Source organism: Coccinella septempunctata, chromosome 6 (genome assembly GCF_907165205.1).
Source record: "Coccinella septempunctata chromosome 6, icCocSept1.1, whole genome shotgun sequence".
NCBI classification, from domain to species: domain Eukaryota; kingdom Metazoa; phylum Arthropoda; class Insecta; order Coleoptera; family Coccinellidae; genus Coccinella; species Coccinella septempunctata.
The window spans coordinates 14310047-14333105 of record NC_058194.1 but is presented as its reverse complement, the minus strand read 5'-3'; the positions used below and the strand labels follow the sequence as shown (position 1 = coordinate 14333105).

The window sequence follows — 23059 nt, the reverse complement described above, 5'->3', positions numbered from 1 at the left end:
CTATGTATACTGTAACGAAATTGCAATATTACATGTTCGGTACACATATAGGTACTTTGTACCTTACATGCTATGTGCAAAGGATGATAGCTCTGGTACAGAACATTTGCAACCAATTTGAAATATAACCTCAATAAGTACTCGCTTCGGCGGTACATATACTAAAATTGGAACGATACAGAGAAGATTAGCATGGCCTCTGCGCAAGGATGACACGCAAAATCGTGAAGCGTTCCACATTTTTGGGTTCAGTGTTGGCTCCTCCTCTTTATAATTTGTATTCTCTCCTTCCTGCTGATTCTCTGTCTCCTGGTACCGTTAGCCTGCAGTTTGCAGATGACTTTGCCCTTCTTGTAAGTGGCACTGATTTACAGTCAATGATAGATCAGCTTTCAGCTGACCTGGGGAGGATACATGCTTGGATGTCTGATAGGAATCTTTCACTTTCCCCAGAAAAATCGTCAGCAATGATTTTCTCTAAATCTAGGACTCGTGTTGACCTCCCTAATGTGTCTTGTCGCGATCAGATTATCCCCTGGAAGTCTTCACTTAAATATCTTGGTGTTCAACTTGAGAGCAATTTTCGCTGGGGCGGGCAGATTGCCACTGCATGCGCTAAGACTTCGGGTGCACTGAATATCATTAAAGCATTGGGCAGGACAGCATGGGGCTGTCATCCTGCCATACTAATCAGAATATATAAAGTACTGGCTTTACCGCATTTAGATTATGCGAGCTTTCTTTATGGGAGATGCTCTAAATATAACCTGGAGCGTCTTGATAGGGCACAATATGCGGTCCTGCGGGCGGCAATGTCCCTGTTGAAGTCTACCCCAACTAATGCAATCATTTATGAGTCAGCACAGCAACCTCTTGCGTACAGACGTAGGTGGCTGGCGTTTAAGTATGTTTCAAAGATCCTTCAGGTGGAAGACCACCCAGTTCGCAAGATATTTGGACAGCATGAAGTTTTGGACCATCTCTGGCAGCGTACATCCATACCCCCTCTTGTTCAGGCATTCTCTGACCTGTCCACCAGAAAACAACTCATAAAGGCCATGCAGAATATCCCATTTTATGAAATTTCCCTTCAGGTTAGACTCAACAGAGTTTTTGTAATTAATTCGGGCCTTCCAAAGTTTTCAATATCGAATCCTCGGGAGTTTGTTGCGTTAGTGGCGGAAAAGTTTCCTCAACATTGTATATTTTTTACAGATGCGTCGCTGTCCAAATCTCCGGACTCAGTAGGTTATGGTGTGTTCTGCTCAAACCCATTGATAAAAATGTCAGCCCGTTTACCAGATCACTGGTCTATATTCACTGCAGAAATGTATGCCGTGGGAACTGCTGTTCAAATGATTCGGCAGCATAATATCTCCAGAGCGTTGATAGTGTCGGATTCCTTGAGTGTGTTGGAAGCGCTCAAATCAGCTAATTTTAGTTCTAGTACGGATTGCATCACGATAAGAACCTTCAAACTCCTTCATCAGGCCAGGAAGGCCGGGGTTGCGGTCAGGTGCCTCTGGGTTCCTAGCCACTCCTATATACATGGTAATGATATCGCTGATATGTTGGCCAATCAAGGCAGATATAAGGTTGGTCCTCCTATCATCCCGGGTGGACCTAGAGAACTGTGGCCAGAATTCCGTAGGGAACTAAAAAACACCTGGATTAACGATTTTTATCAGATCTGTGCCCTGAAAGGGCGTGTCTATGCGTTATATGCCTCTCGCAACACCTTTTTGGATGATCCCTGGTTTACGAAAATCAACCGGCCACGCCGTTTCTTCACGGTCGTTCTACGTTTGAGATCCGGTCATTGCCTTACGCCATCTTACCTTCATAGAATAGGACTTAAAGAGTCAAACTTATGTGATTGTGGTGAGGTAGGAGATATCGTACACTTGTTTTTCGGTTGTGTTAATAACTTGAGCAGAAGTAGCGGGCTGTATACTGCACTTTCCTTGCATGAGAGTTCTTTACCTGTTAACATATATAATTGTATTTTTTCTGAAAAACTAGAAGTGCTGGATTTGCTGGTTGAGTTTCTTTCTAGTAGTGGCTTGCGAGTGTAGTGGCATGCCTGGTCGGCCTGGACTTAGTTCCTGTGTGTGCTTTTGCCTTAACTGCTTGTTGCCTTCCTTACTCCATTAGCCTACCACCTATAGCATGTAAAGCATGAAATTAAATCCCAAAATATTAATGATATAAAGAATGTCCCTCAGTTGACCTAACCTGGGATTGGAACTCCAAGACTCCTGATGCCCCAGGACCCAGGAATTAGGAATAAGAAGCAATACTACAACACAGAGATTGGGTGCATAGTCTTTCAGGCTGAGCCCATATTCAGGCCTTTTCAGTCAAGGGCATCACTGGCTGCTGAGTAGTCTGCTTGAGAATCAAGAAGAAGAAGAAAAATAACCTCAATAAATACAAGGACATCCAAAATTCAATGGATCGCCATATTTGATGAAATACGTACTTATTTTGGGCAAAAACTGTACCAAAACGATAATTTATTGTTGCACCTAATTGATTTTATCAGTATTCATACTTGAGACTTCTTTAGTAACCTATGTCTACGATCCGTGGTTGTCTCCCGCTCCGACCTAAAATTCCTTCTCATTCCGGGCTCGAACCTGCTTACTTTTCGACATCTTGTGTTCCTGAGTGGTCCCTCCAACCTATCTAGCTATGGAAACATGTGACTATTCATATAAGTGCACCATATTAACTGTATGGAATAAAATTGCTTCTTATATCAATGCGGAAACCAAATAATTCTCAAAACTCGAACTAAAATCGCATTCTTTATGTTTTAAAAAATAACTCGAGTATTTGCCTTTCATTTGTCACACAAAATCATCAGATATACACAATATTGTATCTCTGACGAATGGAATCAGATTTACTATCCTTGCAAATACTATTATAATATATATAATAAATTTGTCATACTGATGCATGAATGTGAACATTCAGCATAATCACACAACCCTTCTTTTTCCTCCGAATGTCAATAACTGAGGTTATGAAAGTTGAGTTATCAAAGTTCATTTATAATTCGCCTATTTTGGCGGATTCTATCCGCTAGTAGTAAGAAATTGAAAAAAACAGTTTCGATAACAACTACTTTCAGTACTGATATTTGTACTTTTTTACGATTCAATAAATCATACCGTAAGTTTCATTGTCGGGATGACTGCTGAAAAATTAATACGTATATGTTATGTGTATACTCTCATATCGTAATAATATGGATTTAATGCTCTGATTGCTACATAAAATTAACAGAACATTTGAATGAAAATTGTGCATGTATAAATTAATATACCATATACATAACATTCTCATTCAAAATGATACATATCATAGATAATACGAAATTGATATACCATATACTTTTCATGAAAAACATAACAAATTAATGTATATGATACATAAATATTATATTATGTTTGATATGTATCACGTGAAATGAGAACGTTATGTATATGGAATATTTATTTATAAATCCACAGTTGTGTTTCAAATGTTCTGTTTATGTTATGTAGCACCCTTATGCATGTAACATGTTGGTTTGCTGGGTGCAGTGGTTGGGAATGGGTATATCCTGAAGGAAATGACGGATAATCAGAAGAATGTTAAATTATTCATCCATCTTGCATCCACGGAAGTCAAAAGAATCAAGGGAAGTTTCAAAGCAAGAGGGACTTCACCTTCAAGCAAGAATTTCATATGAATTAACAATTAAGAGGACAACTGGCTCGTATTTATGGCCGTTTATTGTTAATACTTTGATATAATAATAATTTTATATTTATTGACCCCTTTAAGATATTTACAATGTATAGGACATGTCAAATGAAAAATCAATTTTTTGGAACTTCTACGATGACATTTCGAAAATCCTGTAGTAACTTTTCGCATTCGTTCACACTAAAATGAAATTCTAAAATGCCACCATTTTTTTGGGTCTCCCAATACAAGCAAATTCTTTGTCATCTTATTCATTTACAATCTTTCTGATTGTGGAGACATTAAGCTAAAATATAAGTCGTTTAGATTCAGTTGAAACATTTTATAAATTCACTTACATTGAGTATGTCGCTACCGTCTGATATATTGTAGATGTGTAGATAATAGAATATCAGGATTACCTACTATTTGAATGAGAAGATCTGAATTCTAAATAGCATTTCCTGAAATACTGTCCTCTGTCTTTTTCATTAATTTTCGGCATTTTTGTAATATTAATTGACATCAGTTGTGGCAACGGCGGTAAGACATTAACGACGTTTCATGAGTGTCAACCTTACTCAGTTCTAGTTAAAATTATTTTATGGCCAACCGAGTGCTAAAATAAATGTGAATGGAGTATTGGTAGGTAGTTATTAGTTGTTATTTATATTCGTCCCTAATTATTATGAAAATCAATGATCATAGTTGAAAATATTCTCTCCGTTCCTATTTTTGGAAGTTTTTAAAAAATGGCTCAAACTTCTTCGCCTGACGAATAATTCATTCAGTATTTGAGACGAATTCGGTTATTTCTTGAATATGCATCACATTAGGTACAACAATTCCTGAGAGGCCAAAACAGATGAGCTAATAATTATCATATTATCCTGATTCTCCTTAGGTACCGAAGTACCCCTCAGAAGCTTTGTGAGCTTGTACGAGTTCGAAGAACCAGTTGTGTTCTGTGTTGGCTTTGTTACTTTATCCTTACGCCACCTTAGACACAGCACTGTTAATTGTCACACAAGAGTGAATGATAGCCCGTACCCGTATCGACTAGAAAATTTCTTCTCTAGACCGGGATCGAACTCAGTATATACCGTGCGGTATATACTGAACCGTTTCTTAAACCACCAAACCCACTATAATTAACGCTTTAATTAAAACTAATAATAAGAATCTTGAGAAATATTCACAGTTATCTTCACAGAAACTCACAATAATACTTATGTCTCAAAAAAATTCGTCGTCATGTAGACTATTGGAATTTTTGGGGTTGTGCCATCACATTATTTGTACAGTGAAAATGTGTGAATGTCTCAGTGGCATCAACGTAATTTCCGATATAAGAACTTTTCAGGAAATATTCCCAGTAGATTCTCGCAAACTCCGAAGTCTCATCAAATTCGAAAGAGTTACGCACACATACATTTTGAATGGGGAAGATCGGTGTAGGTAAGTGATATCTCATTGGAAAGGCGTACTTCTTTTTGTTTGCATCATATTTAATTTTATTTTCATTTATTCCATTCGTTTTCTAAATATTCAAATTCAAATTTTGCACATCACTTGCTTTTCCCCTGGCTGGAGTTTCCCCATTTTTTGTATATCAATTCAATTCTAACCGAATTCTGTTTTTATCCCTCGTATATGACAGTTAAGGATAAGCATCGAAACCTCAGAAGAAGTCAAGAAAAATTTCAAAATTTGATTGATTCACACGACGCGGCATGCTTAACGGAATAACCAGTACTAAATGTGATCTCAAAATAAAAAGACATTTTGAATGAGTTATCGCTTACCCCATCATTCCTATACACGATTTAGGCGTTGCTGTTCTAACACTAAGAGATGAAGCGATATGGTTGTGAATTATTAATCTTAAAGTTTGTCCCCCTGGTATGAAAATCGACATATCCCAGTATTTTGTCGAAATCATTCAAGTTCATTTCTTTCGTTAGCTTTTCTGTTTCATTTTCAATACCCCTCCCTGTAATTTTTCGTGAACTTTTTATGGGAACTCCCAAGAAATGAAAACAAAAGAAATACAAACGATGAGTAATGTTCGAAATACTGTGAACCCTTATGTGCATTCAAAAATCAGGCAATAAAAATACAAAAAAAAATAATAAAAGTATAGTGAAGAACTCAAATGAAAAGAAACAGTTGGATAATTTTAACCAGAGTAACTTTTCCTACTTGTATTCTGTGATCGAAATATATCGACAACTAGCCTTCAAAAGCGGAAAATTAGAAATATTCATGGATCACTCCCATGATCTGAAGGTCCATTCCCGGGTTTCGGCACCAAATGTGAGCTAGTCCAGTAGTCCACACAGATGAATTGAAGTAGAGTTTCCAGATAATTGGAACAAATTTGAAAGAACTAACTCGGTTAAGCCTGTCGGCGAGCCTCAATAATTCTTCAAAAGTGGCTGGCAATTGGTATGATGGCCGGAGTGACATGAACAGCTACTTCCGTTTTCTAGAATACGGTGAAATATGATTGTGGTCAGTTTGCAAACATATTGACTAAATTTGAATTTAGTGATCTGTGAAAGAGCAAACCTCAATTGTTCAGGCGAAACTTAAAAGTGAAAATATCCAATTCACAGGAGAAAATTCTATTAAAAAATCTAAATCTTTCTCGATCTTTGAATTCTTTATGTATATTTATGTATATATTTTTTATATGCATAAGAAGTTCTGTTAAATACGGGTACCGGGTGAAATGTATTACTTCACTGAGGCAAGGGGGATCAACGAAGTGCTGTGACAGTGGTGAGTGGCATGGTAGAAAAGTAGGAGTCTTTGTAGCTTTATTGCTCCAAATTGTGTTTCGGACAACAGTGAGAATAGTTTATGCGTATGAGTAGGCATCATCCGATCAGATAGGCCAATTATTCATAATATTCTTAAAAAAAAATAATTGAAGATAGATATGAAATTCAGAAAAAAATATTCTCTTAAACTCTCGGAATAAAAAAACTTTCTCTGTATTATTGGGTTTTCTTCTTTATTCACGAATAATACTTAACCACCTGTAATTGAGAACTCAACATAATCGATAGACCCTTCCGGATCGAAAGATTAATATGCAGACAATTTCAAGTGAAAAATCTAGTCCCTCATACTGATGACAGCAACTGTCAAAAAGGGTAGCAATTTATGTTTCCTCTCTCGGGCACCCAAGTCGCCATTACTGCTTGAAGAATGTGGCATGGATAAGGGATGAAAATATATTTTTCAGTTTTTCGCACATGATTCTTTTCCCGAACGAGCCTTATCTCAACTCGACATACTCATCTTTTGAGCGATTGCATGAATATGCTGTCTGAGTTTGTATCAATTTTCTGAATGCACCCACTCCATTTCACACTTGAATTCCTTTTCGAGAGTTTTGCTGTGGAAATATTTATTTTCGAATTATACAGGGTGTAGTGATAAGTGAAAATCAACAGGAATTTTTAGTTCACAAGCGGGTTGAAAAGACGCTACATCTATACAAAATTTCATGACTGATGATAAGATTAATCTCTTTTTGGGCGGCTATTTTTAATGCCACCTTCCAGACCCGTATTTGAAATATAATGGAATTGCATTGGACTTGAGGAAATTATTACCTTCACTTCTATATCTTGGATATCTTATGTGAAACGTTCTCGATGAAATGTTTGATTTTCATTCGCTCTACCTTATAGCAAGATATATTTTTACACAGTCTTCATCTTCGTCGCAAGGAGAACCACTCCATTCTGGAATCCAATAAAATGCAGAAACATAGTGGTATTACACTAACTATTGAAGATGAGCATATTACAGATCCCAAGGAGGTTGCTGATGCTTTCGGTAGGTATTTCTCTACAATGGGTGAGCTCGTCTTACTAAGTGAATATGGAGATTCGATCTCGAATTCTTGAACCACCCAGAAAATTGTGAATTCCAATTTCTATTTTTTTCCTGTTATACCTGAAGAAATCGTATCTGTGATATCTGGTTTGAAGAATGGTCGTGCATCTGGATATCACTCCTCTTATTGCCGATCACTTTGCAGTTTTAATCAACTTTTCTGTTTCGTCAGGTCAATTTCCAACAGTTCTGAAGTTGGCGATGGTCAAACCTATTTATAAGAATAAAAACAAAGCTGATAACTTAGTGCATCTCTATGTTAAGCCAGCTGTCCACGGAATTCGAGAAGATTGTCTATCGCCGAATGTATGATTATCTTTCTCGGTTTTCTATTTTGACAAGTCAGCATGGCTTCAGAGCTGGGAGATCCACCCAAAGTGCATGCTTCGAGTTTATAGAACTTGTTTATTCCTCACTAGATGAAGGGCGCAAACTGTCGGAATCTTTTTCGCTTAACTCGTGCACTCGATTGCCTACAACATGGGTTTCTTATCGACAAAATGTATCAAATGGGTTTCAGAGGAGTATTCCTCGAGTGGATTCGAAGTTTTCTCTCTAACCGGTCTATGATGGTTGAGCTAGGTGACTCCTGTTCCCGAAGATATTATCCAATATTGGGGTTGTCAAGTATCTGGGAGTTCACTTGGACAATAACTTGAGATGGTCTTTCCAAGTTGACCACTTATGCAAAAACAATAAATAAATCCTATTTTGCAATATCCCGCCTCAAGAATTCGCTCCTATTGGATGCTCTCTTGGGTGTATGTTATAAAATTGTATACAGTCACCTCTGACACAATGTTAACCTATGGGGTCCTTCCCCGGATGTTTGGCGTGTGTTTATTGTGCAAAAGAAAATACTTCGTCTCTTATTCAACCTGAGACCTCGGGAATCATTTCGTCCTATATTCAAGAACCACAATCTATTAATACTACCCTCGATCTACATACTGAATTGCTTAATTTATGTCCACCGGAATTTGAAAGAACTTAAAACATGCACCGAGTTTCATCATTACAGCACTAGACATGAGGATGTTTTATGTTTTCCTAAGCATAAAACGACAAAACATGAGTCATCACCTACCTTTACGGGCATTAAATTGTATAAATGTCTCACAGTATCAGACATAGAATGTCTGCTGGTGTGCATATAATGACTGAACCTAATGGATATACTTAATTTTATCATTATTACTTTTGGAGAGAAGTTTAGCTTCCGATGGTTTATGATATTCACCACCGACGGGTCGCTGATTCTGCATATCTTGATTGATTGAAGAGAACCTATGAATAATGCAAGGACTCATTTATAACTTCGCCAAAATAAATTTACTATCTGTTATCACCAATGATTGACATATTTTCATGGATATATTTTAAAACTCTTCAAATTTCACCAGACAGTAATCAAACTTTCATTAATAAAATAATATTTCTTCAACCCCTGTCATTCCAGAGTATCGAGCTTCATATTCCCTATAAAAATAAAAATCATTATAATCAGACTTCCTACTGCTAATGTATTATGATGTTGAATCACAAATCTTTTCGAAATTCAAACAACAACCCCTGCTAATCCATTCCCGCACGCAAATGCGTGCGGGAAAGAAATAGCAGGCGTTTTTCCCGCACGTTTTGGGAAAGTGACTCTTTGCAACTTGGAATGCGTGCGGGAAAAAGGTTGAACGCGCACGCTTGTAGAAAAAAATTTTAAAAATTCGGAATTCTCCACTGTGACACCCTATATCTGGAAAACTAATAATACATTTCTTTTTTTACCCATAGAAATTTTTGCTGGGGATGTCATAATTCCCAATTAACTGAAAAGTGTTCAATGATTGCCATTTTTAATTCAAATAGTCCTTCTGCGTATAGATTTTCACTGGACAATTCGATCCAATATTTTTTTCCTTTTGTTGGTGTACCCTGTACCGGTACATCGATATCACATCCCTTCTAGCATTCATTATTCGATTGATAACAAAAGTTTCATTCATCAATACGAATCGAACTTATTCATGAAATTGAAAACTTTCATATTTCCCGATGAAAATAAATGGACATTCCTGTCAGGAGTGAACAAGAGAGAGCTTGGTCAAATGGATATATCGAATGAAAATTCATTTTGATTAGTCGTTATCCGAAAAAATCACATGAAAATTTATTTGTTCGTCGATATATTTTGATAGTGAGTAATAAATAAAGTATATTCCAATATTTTTGTTTATCACGAATACGATGAATAAACTATTGAATGTTGTGCTAATGGAATTAGTTCAGAAATACTTCATTTGACCATGACGCAATTATTTGATTATATTGATCCTAGGATGTACTGATAGGTGCATTCATTATGCAGTTTATCTCTCTCAGCCTGTGTAACACAACTCCCTTCTGGAAAGAAGGGAGGAAAATTTTATTAGGTGTTGTCCTTATTCGTTACACAATAAAGTACATTATTTTATTCGAAGCTATATGCAGGTTCAGTCTCCAGTGACATACTTTGCAATCAGGGTTTCTTTATAGAATTAAAATTTTGAAAATATTTTTATTTTGATTATCTCTATAGGCAGGTGATAGATTTAATGCGTACCACTACTATCTTCCAAACTATACCTACTAGATAGAAATTCCGTGTATTCACAAAAAAGTTCTTCCTTTGCAAGTCCTCCAACATTTCTTCCCTCAAATCTTAAAATCTTTTTTTGTTCTAGATTTATAATGAAAAATCGTGAACATATTATGATATTCGAAAATTGCTTATAACTTCTTTATTTTAACAACGATTTCTATGAAATTTTGAAATTATTCAATATTATCGTCATCTCGATCGTCAGGCAAAATTTCCCTCTGAAAAATGAAGAATAATATTTGTATTCAACATTCGACTTAGAGAAGGGGAATTTTGAAGGTATTACTGAAAATATCTGCACTCATGATGAATTCACGGAAAAAGGCTATAGAATGAAAATTATTTCCTGAAACTTTTTAATCAACATAACACAAAACTCGCCACTGTGTATGATGTTGAAAACATTTAATTCCAACTCCCACGAAATGGACATTTTTAATACTTATTGAATTTAAGAAATTTCTTAAATTTGGGTTAGTTAAGTTTTTATCATTTTCATTCATTACTGCAATGGATTCTTCACCTATTTGTGCTCCTTTTGTCATAAATAAATAAATAAGAAGATACATGATATTATTCATTCTTCAATGAAGAAATTCAATGTGGCTCCCATAAGAAACAACTAATTCTAGAATAATAGGAGATTCGAGAGACTCACAAAAGAAGAACTTTTTTGTCGCTAAACAGAATTTCTATCTGGTAAAGTTTGGAAGATAGTAGTGTTGAGCATCTAATTTGTGACCACACTGTATAGTGATGGAAATGAAGTTCAGTTAGGTATATTGAATTTTATTTCACCTTCATATTTATGGCATTCAACATATACAAAAGTTATTTGAAATATAAGTATGTCTAAAAAATGAGTGCCATATTATCATGGTTCTTACCAGTAAAGAATACTATAATACAGGGTGTTTCATCATAAACTGGACAAACTCATATGACGTGTAGAGAACATCGGGAGAATAATTTTTTTCTTATGAAATATTTCCCGTTTTCGAAGCATAAGGGAGATACACGGTGTTTAATGTCATTTTCGAGCGTTATTATATTGAGTGTGGTCGGTTATGTATAAGACTGGAAGTAATGGTTTCTTGTCATATCGTAGTATTTTTGGATGCTTCATTCAGAAATGGTGTAGAGCACCGAAAAAAAAATTACAAAATGGCGGAAAACCTGCAATGTTCGTGATTTTTTTTTTCGGTTGCCAAATTGATTTTCATTTCCTAAATTAACACAATTTTTAAAGGATATCTGTGAAAAAATTTTTTCAGAAATCGAACACAACTTTTTTTTTACATGTCTACAGCGAAAAAAAAATTTCACTCGAAATTGATGAAATTTTTCACGATTGTACTTACTTTCATACCTAACACGAATATCAAAACAGAATCGAAAAATATCAAACGGTTTCGTTTTTACAGCCATTCAAATGTCCCGTTCGAATATCTGAAATAATAAAAAAACATGACACAGCTTGTGTTCTTAGGCCCATAATTTTTGAATTTGTATGTCGAAACATTCCAGATTGCAAAATGAATTCAAAAAAATCAGTGAAACTTCATTGAGAGTCGAACTCCCTACTCTGAGTTAAGTATTAATGTGAAATATGAGTCTGTTCTAAGGTACTGAGTATAATATTAATTTTCGTTGCCGAGCAACAGTAGCTGATAGAATTTGACAGGGTATTTGAATTTTACTGAATAATTCGAGTATATTGAAACGATTTGTATGCAAACGAAAATGAAATATTCACTTTTAGAAAAAAATGATATGGTTCAGGCTTATTATGAAGCGAATTCCTCAGGGAGAAAAGCAAGGGAAATTTACGCTAGCAGATTTCCAAGCCGAAACGTTCCTAATTTTAAAACTTTCATAGAAACAGTGCGTGAATTACGTGTAGAAGGTATTCTTCACCGCAAGAAGAAGGAAACAATCCGAAATAAGGAAGAACGTATCCTGGATTTAGTGAGTGAAAATCCGATGGTATCAACGAGAACTCTAACAAATCATCCAAGTGTGAATAAGAGTAAATCCACTGTATGGAGAGTTTTGAAAAGAAATCGCTACCATCCGTACCATTTCCATTCATGTCAAACCTTAGAAGAAGGTGATTTTGAGAAGAGGAAAGAATTCTGTGAATTTATTTCAAGAAGGACACGTGAGAATAGGAATTTCCTACGTCTCATACTGTTTACGGATGAAGCAACATTCCACAGAGATGGTTTCTTCAACAAAAAAAATAATATCATATGGCAAAGGGAAAATCCACATGCAACAGTAGCAAAAAATAGCCAGAAGAGATTTTCTGTCAATGTTTGGGCGGGAATGAAGGATGGATTCATTATAGGACCGTACATTCTTCCTGAAACATTGACTGGAAATGGCTATAATCAATTTTTCAAGGAATATGGTACCAGCATGAAGGTTGCCCTGCTCACAGTGAGGAGTGTACGAGAATTTTTAGACTCTCAATACCCTCGCCGATGGATCGGCCGATTGGGACCTGTCGCATGGCCTCCTCGTTCTCCAGATCTTACACCTATGGATTTTTATTTCTGGGGTCATATGAAGAGTCTTGTTTATGATAAGCGAGATCCAGTGACTTCGAGAGAAGAACTGATTCAAAGAGTCGAATCAGCCGCAGAGAGATTCGCCAAAACCCGGAAATGGTTCGTTCAGCGGTGGATAGTGTGGCGAAAAGGGCGAGAAAGTGTATCCTGAAAAATGGCAATATTTTTGAGAACGAATTATGAATAAATTTTATACTAATAGGTTTTTTTTGTTGCGTTTGTGAAATTGTGGAATTATTCGTAGAAATTTCCGCAATAATGCCATGCCATTAATATCTGGGAAGTATTAACCGCCAATTTCTACTCAAACTGCATAAAATGGTTTTGTAAGATAGTTGCAATATTATATTCAGTTAAATTCAAATAGGTACTCTGTCAAATTCTATGAGCTGCCTAGGGAGTTCGACTCTCAATGAAGTTTCACTGATTTTTTTAAATTCATTTTGCAATCTGGAATGTTTCGACATACAAATTCAAAAATTATGGGCCTAAGAACACAAGCTGTGTCATGTTTTTTTATTATTTCAGATATTCGAACGGGACATTTGAATGGCTGTAAAAACGAAACCGTTTGATATTTTTCGATTCTGTTTTGATATTCCTGTTAGGTATGAAAGTAAGTACAATCGTGAAAAATTTCATCAATTTCGAGTGAAATTTTTTTTTCGCTGTAGACATGTGAAAAAAAAGTTGTGTTCGATTTCTGAAAAAATTTTTTCACAGATATCCTTTAAAAATTGTGTTAATTTAGGAAATGAAAATCAATTTAGCAACCGAAAAAAAAAATCACGAACATTGCAGGTTTTCCGCCATTTTGTAATTTTTTTTTCGGTGCTCTACACCATTTCTGAATGAAGCATCCAAAAATACTACGATATGACAAGAAACCATTACTTCCAGTCTTATACATAACCGACCACACTCAATATAATAACGCTCGAAAATGACATTAAACACCGTGTACCTCCCTTATGCTTCGAAAACGGGAAATATTTCATAAGAAAAAAATGATTCTCCTGATGTTCTCTACACGTCATATGAGTTTGTCCAGTTTATGATGAAACACCCTGTATAATTCCTTTTCATGTTGTCGATGGTTTTCATCTTTCGTTCACGTTCAACCTGAGAATACTCTGTTTGGAAAAAATGAAAATATGGTATGTCACATCCTTTACTGTTAAAAAAGGAAATCAAGAAACAAAAATGGGTGGAAACTGTAGTATCATGAGTTTGTAGGGACTTGAAATTTAGAATCTAACTTTTTCATTCTTGAAGCTGGTAGTACATCTAGAACTTTTCCTTTTTTGAGTAGAATCTATCATTATACCAAAGAAAACTCCCCTCATTTGGATTTCGAATGATAAAATCATAAAATGATTTTTCGAATTAAATGCAGACTATTCTTGAATTTTTCATATTAAATTTACAAGAAACGCAGAATTCGAAAATATACAAGATGTTTCCGAAAAAAATAATGATCATTAAGTGTGCGTAACTTATATAGATTCTAGGATGAAAAGTTTAAACGAACTGAAGTCTTGAACCTCTTATCATTTCAGAGTTTCGAGAGATGAAAACATATTTCAGTGCAGCATATACATTTCTAGATATTCCTAACTATATTTTGATATATGGAATATTTTTCAATATTTCAATCAGCGACGTCAGTACGGGATGTGGAAAAATATCATATACGCGTCTGTATATTTCTGCAGAATGAGTATTCCTCTTTCATCATGTTTCCAATACTTGATTGTCAAATGTTAAAATTTCTTCAGACTCAGCTCACTATTACTTACTGATTGTTGGAATTTGTAGAATATTGAACAATAATTGAAATACGATTTGCTCGAAAGCTTTACAATTTCATTACATGCTGGTAATTTTCCTTCAATATATTGAAAAACATTCACTGGTTTTCATAATCAATCATCTCAATCTCATTGTCAGACGTTACATACAGGGTGTGAATAAATAGACTTCTTTAAATATTATTTTTAAATGCCTAGCTTGGAAACACCTCTTGAAGATTGCGCCAGAAAAGCTGACAAGATGAAATTATGCGAGTGTATGGGAAAAGTGCCATCCCTAAAATCAGTTTTGCAGAAGAAATTCTAGCAAAAAATTACAATTTTTTCAGAATAAAACAACTTAATTTTCAAATAGAATAATATAAATCAGAAATATAAAAAAAGTAGGTACTTTTGTCAGAATTCAATTCGTGTCTGCATGCCGTTAAAACTTCCATTATATTATATTTTCACACATCAAAGTATCATCGTAATTAATCAGAAAGTATTTGTTTCACGAACAAAAATTTTAGGTTTGATCTTTTCTTTCCCTAACTATCATAGGGAACACTACAAAAACATTTTTTGGATGACTTCAAGCTCACATTTTTCAATAATCTTGAATCTTAAAGCACCTTTATATTTACACCCTGTATATACGAGTTTAGACCCCGATATAAGGAAAGATCCAAAAAAACATCATCTTGAAATTATTTGTTTTAGTAATTTTGCATCTTGTCCCATATGTAGATATATCAACATAATTATGCTCAATCTCTGTACTACAAAGGCCCATTACTGATTGTATCCTATCCATTCGGTATAATCTGCGATCGGTCCTAAAGTCTAAAGCACACTTTACCTTATCGGAACAGGAAATACATCTAGGAAAAGGACTCGTAGTGGTCCGCAACACAGCATTATTAATTACATCGTTAAGAGGATTTGCTACTCCGGGTTCCTATATGGTATGGAGGCCCAATATTTTAAGCGTCTTCCTGATCCTACTCGTAGATCAATGATATGATGTGCGATAACAAACTTCGGGCATTAATTCCCACAAACATGGCAAGATTAACAACAGGGTTGAACTATTCTCTAGAATATTTTCAATAACAGATCACTTTTAATGGCATGGCAGTTGCGATTGCTGTGGTCTCTGTTCTTAGTTAACTAAAGGAACAAGGTATTTCTTGTACTTCCGCAAGCGATTTCAATAATCAATTAGTCAAATCTGAATATTCAAACAACACGGTTACCAAAATTTGAAAACAAAATTATCTGGTGGAGTCTGCAGGCTTAAGAACATTTCCTTCTGTTGCAAACACCCTGAAATCAAGGTGTTATATCGAGTGGGGCGTTATCTAGCTTTCAGCAGTGCTCTAACTCTACTCGGTCAGTGAGGTAATCAATGGCATTTTGGAGAATGTTTCGCCAAATGTCTGTCAAAGCATTTGAGAGCTGTTGTAATGTCTGGGTTGGGTCAGATCATCGTTTCAATTCCTGTAACGTGGCAGACCAGATATGGTCTGAACAATTTTGGTTTGTGAAGGCAGCAAGCCAATCCAACTGTTAAAGCGATGCATTTCTATGCGTTCATCGAAAATTTTAGCTCGGTGTGGACAAGCTCATCGTCGCTCAGCAATAAAATGTTGCTGATGGTACCGCAAAGCGAAATGTATTAAGTACTACAATAGAATCACGTTACCTTATCGCTGTCATGATTGCATTAATGAAGATAAAATAAGTCTATAGAAACAAATGCCTCCCAATACGCACACTGAGCCGCTACCGAACAAAGTTGTTGGCGTAATGAAATGTTGACGCCGTTCTCGTCGTTAGCATTTCGATCTATACATATGTGTGTTCCAGTTCCCATGTTCGATAGCCCAACGATATCTTATACGACGCTGCTCCTTACTCAATCGCGAGTGCCTGCCGGATCTTCTTGCCCTCAAATGAAATTGTGCAACCAATTACAATTGTTTGAAAAGAAACCTTCCTACTGGTTACTTTCCTACTTCTACTTCGACACTTGTACTAGTACGATAGCGATTGTACGCTCTACTCTCTAAACTCTTTTGTTGAATCAAACCTTCCTTGAAACAACACAAATGTTGGTAAAATTGGAAGGCTCCTAAATTCATATCAAGCTAATTAAACAATTGATACTACACAACATAGAATTTTTGTGACTTGCAATAGCCCATTATTGCAACACAAAAAGAAATATATTATAAAATAGTGAGGAAAAGGTTTAGTTGTTCATCACTGAACTATAATTAAAATCGAAAGCGCCCAGTAATAAATAGATGCAAGCCGAGAGAGATGGGTTTCTTAGGAGGATCATCTATCCTTGTAAATATATTTTAGCCAATCACTTCCGCTGCTGCTGCTTGATTTCATTACTATGGAAACGGCTTAAACAGTACCGTACTATTGTCACATTTCCAGTATGTTTTGAACAAGAAAATAAGAATCATTATTTTTCTCAGAATTGAAAATTTATGGAATGAAAGCAATCGTAAGATATTTTCTATGCTATGTTTGAGGTATTTACAAAACTAAATTATTTTAGGAACATTCGAATCAGTAGATTTATGTTATTTTTGTCCTTATTTTCACCTTAATAGTTTTCATTTCACTGTTAGAACTTAGATGAGCTTAGATAAAAAAATAACATACATCGAATTTTCAGTTACCTATAATTGTCGATTTCCATTTCAGATTACAATTCCCTCAATCGATGAGAAAAGGGTCCAGTTTTGTGATGCAGCTTCAGTTTCAGTTTTCGCCACAGCACTCAAAACCGTCTAACAGAGAAAAGGAACTAATACCGCTTTCCTTGTTTTTTTCTTCATAAAATATAATATTTTATTAAAATTCGAGGCATTTTTTTCTATTCGTTATCTTATGTAATAATTGGATATGCTGGTGTGATGAGCTCTCGTAATTTTGGCATGTTCTTTTGTTGATATGGTTGAATTGGATGTCAGTAATTTTATGGCATTCTGATAGTCTGGTTCTTTCCAGCCAGCCATGAGAAAAATGTTAACGAGAATATATGTATGCTCATGACCTTTGCTATTTATACCGATTTTATGGTGATAATCTAAGAGAGACGTGAAAAATAGATGCACATGCGAAATTTAAAAAAATATGTCACTTTTCTTAAGTTCTTTTTGTGTATTGATATTTTTCTGAAAGAAAATTTGTGAAGGAAACAATGGTGTTATTGTGAAGAATGATAAAAAGGAATAAAAATTATTCTGGTACTCAATTTGGAGTAGATAATACAATAAAAAGGTAATAAAATCGTTATTTTCGAAAAATATTTAACATATTGAAAAATCGGAATAGAAGTTCAAGGGTACGATACTCTTACTACGGAACCGGCAGACAAAAAGGCCCGACACTCTATTGACTATCTCTCTCGGCTTGGTCGTACCTATTGCTGTGCGCTCTCCATTTTGAGTATAGTTCAGTCATTGTATAAAGACCAAAGTGGTCTTTATACAATGGTTCAGTGTTGTTCATAGAGCTGGGTGATAAGAAAAAACAACAATCCTTTTCAATTGGCCGCCATTTCGAGTTACCTTTCACACTTTTTCAAAGCTAATATTTCAAATCTCAGTTACACAATATTATATAATTAACAAAAGGAGGGATAACAAAAAAAAGAACAAGAAAGGTTGGGGGCGAACACATCAACCTGAAGTTACTCTCCGAATTGACTAGACTGTGGTACACTTTCCACAGAGAGGCTGGCTGCTATGATGTCACAAAAATTTGTCTCAATTACCTATCTTTATTACCATTCTCAACATGGATTTTTATTTACGTGAAAATTTCTGGAATACCAATCGCTTATATAAGTAACGCGTGAAAAAGATGTCCGCTGACAAATTTAATTGTGTTTTCGTTCATCACGCATCTGGTGGATCCGATGTTGCCATATTTAACTTTTTATTATTATTATTATCTAATATTGATAAGAGAAGAGAGTTCAAAGAAGTTTACAGTATGTACACTTCGTCATGGCTCATTTACTTTGAGACGATGGTACTTGATGAAATTTGTCACCGAATAAAAGTCGACCATTACAGTTTTGTTCATGCACAACTTTCAACACCTCTCAACTCCAAGCGCTTTGATAATTGCATCCAAAACGATGGTGGTTATTATCTTGAAATGCACAATGATTCTCCGGGTGTCCAATGTCAATCAATTTTTTGTTTCCATTAAAGGCTTCGTAGTGGTTGAAAGTTGTGAATGAACAAAACTGTAATGGTCGACTTTCATTCGGTGACAAATTTTATCAGGTACCACCATGGGCGCCCGCAGGGGGAAGCGTGGCCCCCACCTGAGATTCTGATCGCCTTATTTTTTTTCAACACAACACCTTCAATATTATCCTTTGTTTTGTGAAACTCATTGGTCAGCTAGATATAAATCTTTGCGAGTTTTCGCTGAAAACTTTGAAACTATATTCAAAAAGAAATTTCAATGAATTCTTCAACAACAAAAAGAGCTGCTCAGTTATGGGCTGCAATAAACTCTTTCAATTTTGTTGTTTGTTTAACGGTAGCAAGTAAATATTCAAATATATTGGAACCAATAGCAAATACACTACAAAATGTTTTTATTTTGTCACATGAATTTTATTATAAATATATGTGGAAAATATCGTTCCGGTGATGCATGCTTCACAGAAATTTTTTCCAAAGCATCATCTTTTGCTCAGAGTCTCAAATATAAAGACTGGAAAACCACGAATTTGCGGTAGATGTACATGTACATGTACATGTATATCTAATTATGAAGCATCTTCAGCTTGAGATTAGTTCGAAAAATCTATATTCATCCAATATTTAGATCATCCGATTTCAGCCCTTGAAACGAGATTCTCAAAAGAATATGAAATGCCTTTTTCTTTGTTCAATATTTTGCCCAAGAATTCAAAATTACTAGATATTGAATCTTTCGCATCTAAGGTCGGCCATATTTATAACATTGAAGATTTTATGGAGCTCGATGCAGCCGTTCGTTCTTGACGATCTTTCAATTAATTCCATCTTTTTGGAAATGTTTCGATAGTCTATCAGAATCTCAGAGGGGGCCGTGGCCCCCCCTGGCCCCCCCCTGCGGGCGCCCATGCGCCCATGGGTACCATCCTCTCAAAGTAAATGAGCCATGACAAAGTGCACATACTGAAAATATGAACTAACAAATTTGTTGAAAACAAATTTTTTTATTGAAAATTTCTGCATGCCTGTAAAGAAGATACAAAGACCTTGCCAAAAAAGTACAATATGACCCACTTTCCCTATTCAAATATTTAGAGGGTTGATGGGGATGGCACAGGGTGCAACAAAAATCCTTCAAAAAAATGCATACAAATTTGGTGAAAGTGATACAAAAATTTACCTGTTTCAGGATTTTGTTGCCAAATATTTTTCTTCTGAAAAAATTAATTTGTTTCAAAATTTTCACGCGCAATGAAATTGCTTCGTCATTCCGATGAGCCTCTTTTCGCAACCTGCACACTTAACCTCATATACAACGTAAGACGTTTCTACCTTATCACTATCAGTCTCATTTTTTAATCTGGGATCTCAGTCTCTTGTATATAAGGAAATCGAAACGTTTTAGAGTTGTCTCTGCATCCGTTCTTTTATCCATGTATGTCTTCGGATATGTTGTGTTTATATTCATTTAAAACACTTCTCACCAAAGATCTGTGGTGATTATTGAGCGTTAACATCTGTAAACTTTCACTTTACTAACATAGGGTGATGTGACTTATAATTAATGAGTATTCTCGAAGAGGTGGGTTTAGTACACCAATTGTTCACTAGTTTGTCCTCTTTTGTCCCACTTTTTTGAAAAGGAAATTCAGACACCTCCAAAATGAGGGCTCATACGACCCCTGTTCCATATTTCAATTCTTGGGCTTGTAGCTTGGGTTTGAGTTTCGTAAAATATGTTCTTCTAAGAAAAGTAATTTCACTCATCATTATAATATTGAAAATATCATTGATAGCTTCCTTTTTTTGATCCTTGCATGGTCTGGAAAATTATTCTGTTCCATTTTGAATATAACCGATTTTCAATTCACGTGTGGAAAATATATGACAATGCGCGTAAATTCATCAAGATTTCTCAAGGAAGAATATGATTCATTTACCTGAAAAAAGAGCAGGTCTCTTCATAATGTTTTCACGAACTACTCGTAAAATGAAAGAACCGAATGAGAATAATCTATTCTCTCCCACCTGCATGGTGAATCTGAGGGTTAGACATGTTCGTTTTCTGCCTATTCATACTCAGGAATCTCGTTCATTTACATATAATTGAAGGGGTTAGCATTCACTGTCGAGGGAAACTCTCAAATTTCGAATTTAATGATACTTTTTTACTAGGGTATTCTCTGAAGGCTTGCTCTTAAATATCACGTACAATGGGAGCGACTAACGATGTGGTGTTAATGCTTGCTTTGCGTCAGAACAGGGATGCGATAATTTTGAGCCGTTTGACAAAACCGAAATTTCTACATGTTTACAACCATAACTGGGATGTCGACATAATCTTGTACGATATCAACTTTTGAGTTTGCGGTTACTGTGTTGGAAGAATAATACAGGGTGCTCAGTAAAGTTGCGGCATAAATGCAAACATTATTATTTTGCAGAGAAACTTGAGGTCAGTACCTAGATATTTCGTTATAATTTTAGGTACACTAATATTAATATATTATAGTTTTTCATTTTTCTGAAAAAATTGGGTCATACGCATAAAAAAAATATAGATTGATTAAGTCACTTCTTTCCTGACAAATCAGTTTTTTATTCTGCAGTTTCCTCTATATGCATATGGAAGATCAGCTGACGTTTTGTAAGTTGAGGATGAGTAATGATTGAGCTAGGGGTTGCTTTCACTTCATTATGATTGTCCTATTATGCATGTCCACCAGTCTCGAAAAAATGATCCGAAACATATAAAACCTTATAAATACATGGGAGAAAGAGCATCCCAAACATTTTTTTATTAATTTTGTTCGACTGGAATTCATCACCAGCAGATAACTCGAAATGCGAGAATTTCTTTGAGCGCATCAATTTCCCTGGTGCGTTTTTACATCGAATCATTTCCGATTCCCTTCGTCAATACCTAAACTTCCGACATATCTTAGAACACTTTGATCTCACTTGGATTCAGCCTAGCAAAGATACAATAAGATTTTCTTTGAGAAAGACGAACACGAAGCAACATAAAGAGATTCCCAGACAGAATGAAATTAAAATCTTCCAGAATTTATACATTCCTAGTAAATGAAACGAGAAAGCGACTTCAAAGGATCAGTCATTACAAATTATTATCAAGTCCTGTTTAATGAAGCAAGAAGTCGGCAGGAGTTAATTAACCCTGATTCCACCAAGCTAATGAACATAATATTTTGCGCGAAAATGGCAAGTTGAAGGAAAGATTGATATTTCAAACCGGCATCATTCATTGGTTAAATCATTTCTCAGGTTATACGTCCAATTTTTTCAGTTTGATGAAGGATCCCTATTTCTTCGCCCAGTAATTCTGATAGTTTGCTTCCACATTTTTTTGCTCTCACTAACGCTGTCCCAAAGGAAACCCGCCATACGTTAACTATGGATTCGAAATATAAAAATAAGCCTATTTTTCTCAAGGAACTATAGACTAACAAACGGTGCGTTTCGAATTTACCGGGTGTTTATTTTTAGGCCGATTGAAGAAAAAACGATGCAGTTTGTCCTAAGGGCAACTTATTCGAAAAAAAAACTTTTTCGATGCAGAGAATTATTATTGTTCCATCAGCAGGAGAGTTTGTCCTTTTGTTATGAGTTGGCTGTGACAGAACGAGACTATCCATTGCTTAGTTATTGATGTTGCAGTATCAGCTAACTGAAGTCATTGTTGCGCCCAGAATGATTTTATTGGGAGGAAGCTTACATATATAGGTTCTAAGGGAGGGTAAACATAACAGCATGCTTGATGAAATTAGGAGGCATTTCTAAGCTTTAACTATGGTAAAATAAGTTAGCTACTCTACGCTTGGGTGTGCAAATGACTGAAGTCATTGTGTCTTTCTAGACATATGTTGGGCTGTTCACAACATCACGCATATGATGTTGGAAAAGGCACCAAAAATGAGACGGAAAACCATTATCAAATAGATGTATGAGATTTTGAAGCACCTATGGTGAAGCCATTCAAAGAATACTTCTAGGATGAGTCATAACTCTTTTTTTATAGAGTCTAGTAGATGTGTAGATGAGCTATTACACAGGTTTATGTAAATTGACCTCAAATATAGAGGCAATGCTGACCACATAGTTCTTATAATTAGAGGAAAATTCGAAACATAAAAAAAAGACTCC

At 35.4% G+C, this 23059-nt stretch overlaps 1 protein-coding gene, 1 long non-coding RNA gene and 1 other non-coding gene across 3 annotated transcripts in view; 2 read left to right on the top strand and 1 right to left on the bottom strand.

Annotated features, from left to right (window-relative positions):
• LOC123314905 (lachesin-like) overlaps positions 1-23059 on the bottom strand; it is a 488081-nt gene that overhangs the window by 143894 nt on the left and 321128 nt on the right. The gene's annotated exons all lie outside the window — the stretch shown is intronic.
• On the top strand, positions 138-244 carry LOC123316172. Its single transcript, XR_006538030.1, has one exon. It is a non-coding gene; the product is annotated as a U6 spliceosomal RNA (small nuclear RNA).
• Positions 1785-2424, top strand: LOC123314908. Its single transcript, XR_006537880.1, has 2 exons — positions 1785-1886; positions 2226-2424. It is a non-coding gene; the product is annotated as an uncharacterized LOC123314908 (long non-coding RNA).